The 10,463-nt window shown below is 36.6% G+C and overlaps 1 pseudogene; it reads right to left on the minus strand.

Annotated features, from left to right (window-relative positions):
- Nucleotides 1–2,519: 2,519 nt before the first annotated feature.
- On the minus strand, nucleotides 2,520–4,333 carry LOC118734205 (annotated as a pseudogene).
- Between the last annotated feature and the right edge of the window lie 6,130 nt (nucleotides 4,334–10,463).

Here is a 10,463-nt window from a genome sequence, read left to right on the forward strand (position 1 = left end):
AAAGCTTGGTTGACACTAATCCCCGGTTAGACATCGTTATCGACGTTACCGACACTGTGTTATATGCATGGAGTCGAAAACGTCGATAACGATGTTAACCAATGATTAGTGTCAACCAGGCTTTGAGCAACCGGCCCTAAATAATTTTGTGTTGGAAAGCTATGTATGTAGGTTTCTTCTTAACGTTTATTAGGCAGACAAAAGGTGAAGTTAGCAACACAGTTGCTTTCCAGCACAACCGCAAATGCTATACGACGCTGTTATTCGCTCGGTCTGGATGTAACTAATCCAGTTGAGACTGCAGATTTGATGCAGTTAATAAACGACTGGTATGATGTCTTGAACTCATCCATGAAAACGTACAATTACCCAGGAAAAGTAAAGTTTATTATTAGTATGTTGGTAAACAATTAAGGCTATTATATTTTAAAGGAGCCATTCGGCCCCAAACTTAATCAGCAGAAAGATATTCTGCTACAGATGGATAATTACATGTCAGAAGTGGTAATACCTGGGAAAACAAGTTTGCAGCAGTTCCAGAAGGGTGTGTTGATCACGAGTAGAGCGCTGCCAATGTTGTATGAATATACGCAAGCCAAGTACGACTTCAAGTATATATTGACGCGGCGAGTGAACCAAGACATACTTGAGCATTTTTATACCCGAGCGCACTTGTGCACAAGGGTATTATAACTTTGTTCACATAACGGTTGTTTGTAACAGACAAAACGAATCGAGATAGATATAGACAAATGTATACACAAATGATCAGATTGAAAAGAGAAATCGATTAAGCGGTGACTGTCTGTCCGTCCGTCCGTCCGTCCGTCTGTCCGTCCGTCTGTGCACACGATAACTCGAGTAAAAATTAAGATATCTTAACGAAACTTGGTACGTGTACTTCTTTCGGGCGTAGGACGGATGGTATTGAAAATGGGCAAAATCGGACAATAACCACGCCTACCTCCCATATAACGGTAATTTTCAGAAATACAAAAACTGCGATATTTTAGTAACTACTGAAGATAATTCACTCAAAATTGATATTTATAATAAACTTTAGACGAAAAATAAGAATATTAACATTTTTTTGAAAATGGGCGTAGCCACGCCCACTTATGGTTACATGTGTATATCTTGGTAACCGCTGCATCAATTTATTCCAAACTTGGCACAGTTGTTGGCCCTGGTACAGCATACCAAATGGCCGAAAATTTTTAAAATCGGACAATAACCACGCCCACATCCCATATAACGGTAATTTCGAGAAATACGAAATCCTCGATAAATCAGTAAATATTAAAGCTAATTTATTCAAAATGATGGTTGCAACAATTCTTTGCCAGCAAATACGTTTATGATAAAATTTTGGAAAATGGGCGTGGCACTGCCCACTTATGACCACGTATATGTATCTCGCTAACCGTTCTAGCAATTTGTACCAAACTCGGTATGGTTATTGTGCTTGCCACATAAAAGTAAACCATTGAAAATTGTTGAAATCGGACTAAAATTACGGCCGCTTTTCATAAAGCGGTAAATTTCAGAAATGCTTGAAATTTCAATATTTTGAAATTTAAGGACGCTAGTTTACTTCAAATTTATACACGCCGGCTTATCATGTAGCGGTAGCTTTCGGAAAGGTGGAAAACATATATTTAATACTTGCGCCGGGTATTTAATGTTTGGCTCCGCCCGAACTTAGACTTTCTTACTTGTTTTGGTAGTATTCGCAGCAAAGAAGGCCCTAACGACCATCCAACCCCAAAAGAGTTCCGGTATAGGCTTCGTAAAAATATCTTGTGTAATTATTCTAAATTTTTTTAACATGAGAATTTAATAATCAATGTTTAAATTTTCATACAGCAAGAAACACTGAAAACTTGCAGAACACTGGCAATGTGGAGCAAGATTCGACCGAATGGCTGAACTCGTCGAATCCGCAGGCTTTTTGTGACACTGAAGCTGATGGCGCACCCAATGAGACCGGAGTTGAAGATCCCGAAGTTGTGGACGCATTAAGCGGCGTAAATATAGACAACGATGCTGGAATTCTTCAGGAAGATGCGTTGGAGTACTTGGCGGGTTACATAATCCGAAAACAGCATCTCCACGAGCATGAGGATTCAAATATCGCATCTTTTACTTGGGTGGATCAGGTTTCAAAGGGATTTTTGGAAAAACCCTCTACTAATTTCCTAAATGGTGTGAAGTGTCTGGAGGCAGTTTTTCACACAGTAAATTCAACCGAAATCGCGCGTTGCAGAAATATAAAACTGCACTTACTCGACCAAAGCACACATGTGGATCTTCCGGAAAATGTGAAAAGATTTTTTTTTAAGTGCCGCATATTTTTCCGCGTAAGACATTTGAACAAACGCCTGCAGGTGCAGAAAGCTAAGCACAGGATGTTGCGCTACAAAAAGTTGAATAAAATAACTCTCTGATCTGGTAAAGAAAATACTTAAAGCTTCTTAAATAAATATAAATTATAATTTTATTTCAGCACAGCCCAATACAACGATAATTAAACCACAGATATGTACTTTTGGTGAGTGACACTTTTAAACCGCGTACAGTTTCATAAACAATATAAATTAATTTAATTTCAGTAAATACTTTCAACATTTCAAAGGCCCTTTTCAGAGCCGCAAAAACTAAACAAAGAGATCAGATTTGCAATAAATGAATGTACGCTTTAAAGGCCCTTTTTAGGGCCAAAAAAGTTCGCAGAGATAAAATTTTAGTGAATGCTTGCAAGGCCCTTTTTAGGGCCACAAAAAACTTCACAAAGAGATCAATTTTGGCCATTTAACAAACAAATTTACAAAATTTCACAGCGTTCAGATAAGCTGTGGATTTTAAAGTTGTTATTTCCTTTTTTACGTATACGCAATACCTGATTTTCGACCAACAACGAACATGCTATGAAAATACTGTCCCAACATAAAAGTTTGTGCACCATAGGTGGCTGCCTGACCCACGCGTCCTGGCACCTTCAATAATAGTCCACCAGAGCTGCAACCAGCAGCTGTATTCCCGTTACTATCAACACACACTGCTCCAACAGTATCAAGAGCACTAACTTGAGCTGAGACAACTGGTAACGTCGACATTCCATTATTTGTGCTAGTGGTTCCTTCTGCTGCGGGTGATACTGCCGCTATTTTAGATTTATAGTGGTTATATGAGAATTTCGCCTTGGAAGAAATCATGGCGCTGGCGTCGATCATCTTGCAACCTAGTTCTTCAGCATAGCTTTCCGCGCCACTACCAGCCATTACCATTGGCGGTATGCGCTCCATTGATAGCATAGTTGACTGCCCATCGCATATCAAACGAGCTAGTCGTATCGGATTTCGTACTGTACTCACGTTTGTGCAGGCTCCAAAATGTAAACTCGAACCAATCATTATGGATGCATCACATTGCACTCGCCCATCCCAACAGAGGTTGGACCCAAACCCGGCATTAGTATTGCCACAATTTTCAGACGCATTATCGCCGCCTCAACTGCGTCCATTGCGGAACCACCATTTTTAAGTATGTCTGTGGCTCGTACACAGGCTTCTTTGATAACGCGCTGGTATTTGGTTTCATCTATGCAATTTCCAGCACCTAAATAAAGAAGGGAAGTACATACAAATAATTATATGCATATGTATCATTCTTTTAATTAATTATTTAAAGGCCCCTACCAGTGTGGACTGCTACAAACCCGGCCATATTTGCAATTGCGTTAAAATAATGTATTGTACTTTCTTTTTTGGTTGTTGTTGTTTTGTATTGTACTTTCTTCCTTGAGAATCGCAGCGTAGACAAATTATTGCATCTTTGCATTGTACCATGGTATCCGCGAAACAATTCAGCAGTAGCAAGCGCATGAAAATGCGAAGTAAATCGTGTAGCTCACATAATTGTATTCTTCCCAAGAAGCTACACGACGTACATACGTAGTTTCCAGTTGACTGGGTGAGTCCGAAAAGGATCACCATGGCCGGCCGCCATCCACAGCATTGGCCACATCTGCTGCTTCTGCTCCACAACGCAACGACTTGTACCATGCCCATAACTATAAATAATTAAAAGCTTATCTGTTAGTTATGATATTACATATATTCTGCATATATATCACAACGTAGGGCGTTGTAATGCTCTTTGAAAAGTTTATAAATTTCACATAATAATTTTCAATACTCACGTTTATTGACTTGCCGACAATTTTGCTTTTCTTTTGAATTGTCGAACTCAGCAAATTTGACATTTGTCTTTTGACACTTTATGGACCCCAAGCAACAACAAAATACATGCAGTTGTTGTATTTGCTACGATGCTGATACCTGTTTATTGTGCCATGGGTACAACTATCAGGCATGTTTTAAAATTCGAAAGTTTGAAGTCGACCCGATTTCGATAATTTTCTCGATCTTTTAGTCGAAACTAAGGCGACTATGAATAGCATTAGTTGTGACTTAGAATAATTTCGACTTAGTTGAGTACTAAATATGACTATGAATATGCGCCAATAACTTTGAAAAATCTATGGCGCATATTCATAGTCATATTTAGTACTCAACTAAGTCGAAACTATTCTAAGTCACAACTAAAGCTATTCATAGTCGCCTAAGTTTCGACTTTTCTGGCTAAGTACCAACTTAAAATATAGTTTCGGCTGCAACTGCAACTAAGTCGTAACTAGGAAGAAGTATTTTATCAAATTAAGGGAAAACAGACGAAATATGTAGAAATTAAGTTGGTAGAGAGTGATTTTGATAATATTGAATAATCTCCAATTAAGATTTACAAAGACCGATCCATTTTAATCGGAAGATGAAATTAGATGCGTATTACAATTCGAATAAAGCTACATCACAATTTTATAATTGGAATAATTTAGATAAATTCTCAAATAATAAGTCAGTTTCACGCTAGTTCTTTTAAAGTAAATTTGTGCATAACATTTAGATATCTACTATTTGTATGTTTCACAGCATGCTTTCGATAAACATCGACTTCACATCACTGCGGTTGTTCTGGCTATTTCACACAATTAACAAGAAAATGATACCTTGTTCTTTTGCATAATCATGCAATGAAAATAACAATTACATAAACGGATGATCAAACTTGATATTATTTAATAAAAATGAAATTTTTCCAAACTATCGTAAAGAAAAATCGATACATTTTCACAATCGTTTTGCTGTATCGTAAACTAAGTCGAAACTACTTAGTAGAAGCCTGAAATGCGATTATGAATAGAGGTAAATTTTAAGTTGGTACTTAAATTTAAGTTGCAACTTTGTTAGTTTCGACTTAGCTGCTGGACTATGAATACGCGCCTATATACAATTACTCGATACCTTTCCGATACTGAGTAGGTATCGATACCTTGTTTGATACAAGACTTTGTTTCCATTCTTTTCTAGCATATAATTATCAGGAAGAAGAAGAATGGAAAGCTTGAGAGAATTACGGTTACAGAGAGCGAAATAACGAAATAGTAAAGAAACGCAAAACTAGCAAGTAAACAGCTGATCGATGTATTTGACTATTGAAAATATTTGGCGCGAATTTTTGTTTATCCATTTTGACAGCTGCTAGTAAAAATTTTACTAGCAGAAATTAGCAGGAGAGCCAAAAAATTAAGAGCGTAAGAGCGAGAGAGAGCTGCTAGTTTCTGCTAGTTTTTTGGGTTAAGAAACGCTTTCCAGCAGAAATTAGTGATAATTTGTGATAATTATCTGTTAAGAAACAAAGTTATGGATTCGAGTAATACCTTGATGGTATCGATTTATCCCTAACCGTATGTACTCGTTACTGAGTAAAACTGGCTACACACGACGAACATCTGCGTGCACATATGCGCCAACATGCTCGCTGTCGTTTGCTACGGACGGCGAGCGGCTCATATGTGATTTTGTCGTGGTAGCGTAAAGATGATTAGCAAAGACGCGGATGATGCAATGCAATGCTTTTAACTCAGCTTTTTTATGTATGCGTTACTTAAATTTATTTATATTTTACTTGTATGTATGTACATACATATACTTATAGGCGCATATTCATAGTCATATTTAGTACTCAACTAAGTCGAAACTATTCTAAGTCACAACTAAAGCTATTCATAGTCGCCGTAGTTTCAACTTTTCTGGCTAAGTACCAACTTAAATTTTAGTTTCGGCTGCAGCTGCAACTAAGTCGTAACTAGGAAGAAGTATTTTATTAAATTAAGGGAAAACAGACGAAATATGTAAAAATTAAGTTGGTAGAGGGTGATTTTGATAATATTGAATAAACACCAATTAAAATTTACAAAGATCGATCCATTTTAATCGGAAGATGAAATTAAATGCGTATTACAATTCGAATAATGCAGCGTTTTTGTTGCATTTAAAATGCAACATTTAGCACTTTCGAACATATGTTTTCGAAGAGCGTTCATGCTATCGCATTTAGCAAATGTACATTTACGCGAGTTCGAAATCGTATGCTTTTGACAAACAGCCGTGTTCCAGTCGCTTATTCAGATCCGTATCTATTACGATATTCTCACGGAAAAGATAATGTCCAAAAATCCCTACTAAAAAGGAAAAAATAAATTCTAAACCGAAAATTCAATACAAAAGCTTGAATTATTTTAACCATAACCAAACATTTGTTTGTGTATATATTCATTTGTCGGTGCTGTCAATTATAATTTTCACACTTAATTAGGAAACAAAACAAACAGAGTTGATCACAAATTAATCCAGATTTCTATCAGCATCATATCGATGTTTAATTTGCGTAACTTTTCTTTATCCAAACAATGTAAAATAATAAATGAAATCTCGATCGGCGATCACTGAAACGCAGCTAGCGACTGTATACTCGAAAAAGCAATGTTGCCACTTCTTCTCATTAAACCATGTTCGAATCGTGGAAATTTTGGAAGATCACAGGGTTGCTTTTAGCTTTTAGATTCTAAATGCAAAAATGGAGTTGCATTTAGTTGCATTTAGGTGACGAATTTTGTATGGATAAATGTACATTTAGAGTAGCATTTAGAGCTAAATGCGTTAAATGTGCTTTTACGCGTAAGCAAAAACAGCCCATAAAGCTACATCACAATTTTATAATTGGAATAATTTAGATAAATTTTCAAATAATAAGTCATTTCGCGCTAGTTCTTTTAAAGTAAATTTGTGTATATTCAGCCTCATTGCGTAAGTCGTAAATTAGGCTGAATTGTACGACTCGACAACATTAGCATTGTCTACTGTCGTGCTGAAATAAGTAAACGACAAAAATTGTCGAAAACTATGCAGTGCTGCCAAGTTCTTCCGTTTTAATACACTAGTCGAGTGGAAATTTTAGGCAATGACGCTAAATTTTCGATACGATTCGACTCTCGAAAAACGACTTGCATTCGGCACGACTCTCGCAATGAGGCTGAATATTTAGATATCTACTATTTGTATGTTCCACAGCATGCCTTCGATAAACATCGACTTCACATCACTGCGGTTGTTTTGGCTATTTCACACAATTAACAAGAAAATGATACCTTATTCTTTTGCATAATAATGCAATGAAAATAAAAATTACATAAACGGATGATCAAACTTGATATTATTTAATAAAAATGTAATTTTTCGAAAATATCGTAAAGGAAAATCGATACATTTTCACACTCGTTTTGCTATATCGTAAACTAAGTCGAAACTACTTAGTAGAAGTCTGAAATGCGACTATGAATAGAGGTAAATTTTAAGTTGGTACTTAAATTTAAGTTGCAACTTTGTTAGTTTCGACTTAGTTGCTGGACTATGAATACGCCCCATAGTAATTTATCCTCATTTAGCAAAAATTCAATTACTTATTTATTTATTTATTTATTATTATAGTCTATGAACAATAAATTCTTACAGACTATAGGAAGGTTAAAAAGTATTTAATTTAGCTACTTAAATTAGATAATTGAGTTTAAAATGTTCACAAATAATGACTTTTGTAGCGAAAAATCGGTATCGATAGAATTAGAGATTATATTGAACTCATTAGCAGCTCGGCAGAGGGGCGCATTCCGAGCGTAATTCGTTTTACAATTACTACAATAAAACGTATGGCAGAACCGAAGTGATCTTTGCGGAACATTAAAATGAATACGTTCTATGAGGTAAGGACAGTCAACAGTTCCTTGAATGATGCCGAACACAAAAGTTAGGGAAAGGACATACCTCCTTTTTTCCAAAGAATTTAAACTAATCATCAATGAGCGATCACTATATGAAGGAATCGGGTCAGAGAAACGTAAGGAGCGTAAAACATATTTAAGAAACACCTTTTGAACGAGCTCGATCCTGTCAATCTTAATTTGATGGGACGGACGCGGTATATAACCGTTTTAAGGTATATGGATTAGAGAACTCCGCACTATTTCTCCTGACGAAGCCGAGCATAGCATATGATTTAGAAATTATGAAATCGATGTGGCCATTAAAGGAGAGATTGGTGTCAAATATAACACCAAGGTCCTTAATTTCTCTGATAAGCTGCAGCGTGCTGCCTGAGATACGATACGAGGTAACAAACACATTTGGGGACTTAGAAAAAGTTACATGAAAAAATTTATTGACATTAAGGGAAAGGCGCGATTGGAGGCACCAAGCATGCAAGTTATCAAGCTCTGTTTGAAGTTTGAGCATGTCGGCAGTGTTCGTTATATTCGAGAATATTTTCAAATCGTCGGCGTATAACAGATAATTTGAAAAAAGGAGCATGAACTAATGTCATTTATAAACAAAACAAAAAGCATTGTCCCGAGAATACTACCTTGTGGCACGCCCGAGGTCGCGACGAAGATATCAGACGAAAAATGGTCTACCGTAACAACGCATCGCCTGCAACACAAATACGACTTAAGCCAGTTTAAGAAGACAGAATGGAAACCTAGGCGTTCGAGTTTCGCGACTAAAATTCTATGCGACACCTTGTCGAAAGCCTTCGAAAAGTCCACCTGTGATGCATTAGAAAAAGCCGAAATACAATACTCACTAAAGGCCGCAAGATTTGAGACCGTGGAGCGCCCAGGTACAAAACCATGTTGGTTTGGGCAAGGCTCTTGACCGAGAAATACATTTTATTCTTAACGATGCATTCGAACAGTTTAGACACGGTAGACAGTTTAGAAGTCGGTCTATAGTTACTAATGTCGTTTTTGTTTCCGCTTTTGAAAATTGGAGTTATAGAGGCCAATTTCTAAGCATCTAAAAATACCCCAGAAGAAAGAGACTTGTTAAAGATAATTTTTAATGGAAGGATCAGTGCTGAACAGTTTTTAATAAAAGTGCGGATACTCCATCAATGTCAGTTCTTGCGGAAGTCTTCAGATCAACAACACCTTTCACTACATCATCGTATGAGAGGTATAGGGAACCAAAGCCAAATGAGGAACTAACACCCGATGCAGGGCCAATATCAAGATTTGTGTCTAAATCACATTCGAAATTGGATTTGAAGAAACCATCGAACAGATTAGCAACATCAGCGGGAGTATCCGCAGATTTATTATTGAGGATAACTGAAGAGGGAATAGTAGAACATGATATTTTAGATTTAACAAAATTCCAGAAGGCTTTGGGGTTAGATTTAATATTAAGTTCGAAATTAAGGACATAATTCTTGTGGAGAAACTTGTCAAGGCTGTTAAACTCTTTTAAAAACCGCTTGTACATTGAGTAGTAACTCGGACTATTGGTTGATTTATACTTGTTGTAATATTTATTTCGCTGATTTTTGAGTTTCTTTAATCGAGAATTATACCAAGGTAGTTTATATGGCTTACTTTTGACGGTGGGAATGTTGGCGGAGCAAATGTCAAACAAAATTGTCTTGAAGGTGTTAAAGCAGTTGTCGGCATCTAAGTCGTCGAGCAAATCGGACCAGTTCAGATCTGCGAACAAATTGTTAATGCCTTCAAAGTCACAGCGAGTGTAATTGAAGGCAATATTATTAGTACCTAGAGTGGTCGGTGCGAAATGATAAAATTCCATGTTAAGAATGATCGCAACATGATGCAGACCTGCTACTGTAATTGTGGCAAGACATTTGGTAATGTTGTAATTTACCCCATCACAAATGAAAATTAAATCTAAAATTCTATCCAGCTCGTTTACATAATTATTAATTTGCGATAGGTTAAGACTAAGTAAATTATCAATAAGATAAGATTCAGGAAAGGAAGAGAGATTAGTAGGAGTAAGCCCATTGGTAGAATAACTATTTGACCATTTAACATTACTAAGATTAAAATCTCCGAATACACAGATAAAATTGTCCCCCATCGTAATGTGAACAAAACACGTAATGTTGTCGGCATGAGCTCTATATAGGCTATCCACACTATTTGGTGGAATATACGACACAAATAAAAACAAAGAACCATAAGTTGATGACCCATCAACACGAACGAAAAGCTG

This window comes from Rhagoletis pomonella, unplaced genomic scaffold (assembly GCF_013731165.1).
Source record: "Rhagoletis pomonella isolate Grant_MI unplaced genomic scaffold, Rhpom_1.0 Rhpom_scaffold_00002, whole genome shotgun sequence".
NCBI classification, from domain to species: domain Eukaryota; kingdom Metazoa; phylum Arthropoda; class Insecta; order Diptera; family Tephritidae; genus Rhagoletis; species Rhagoletis pomonella.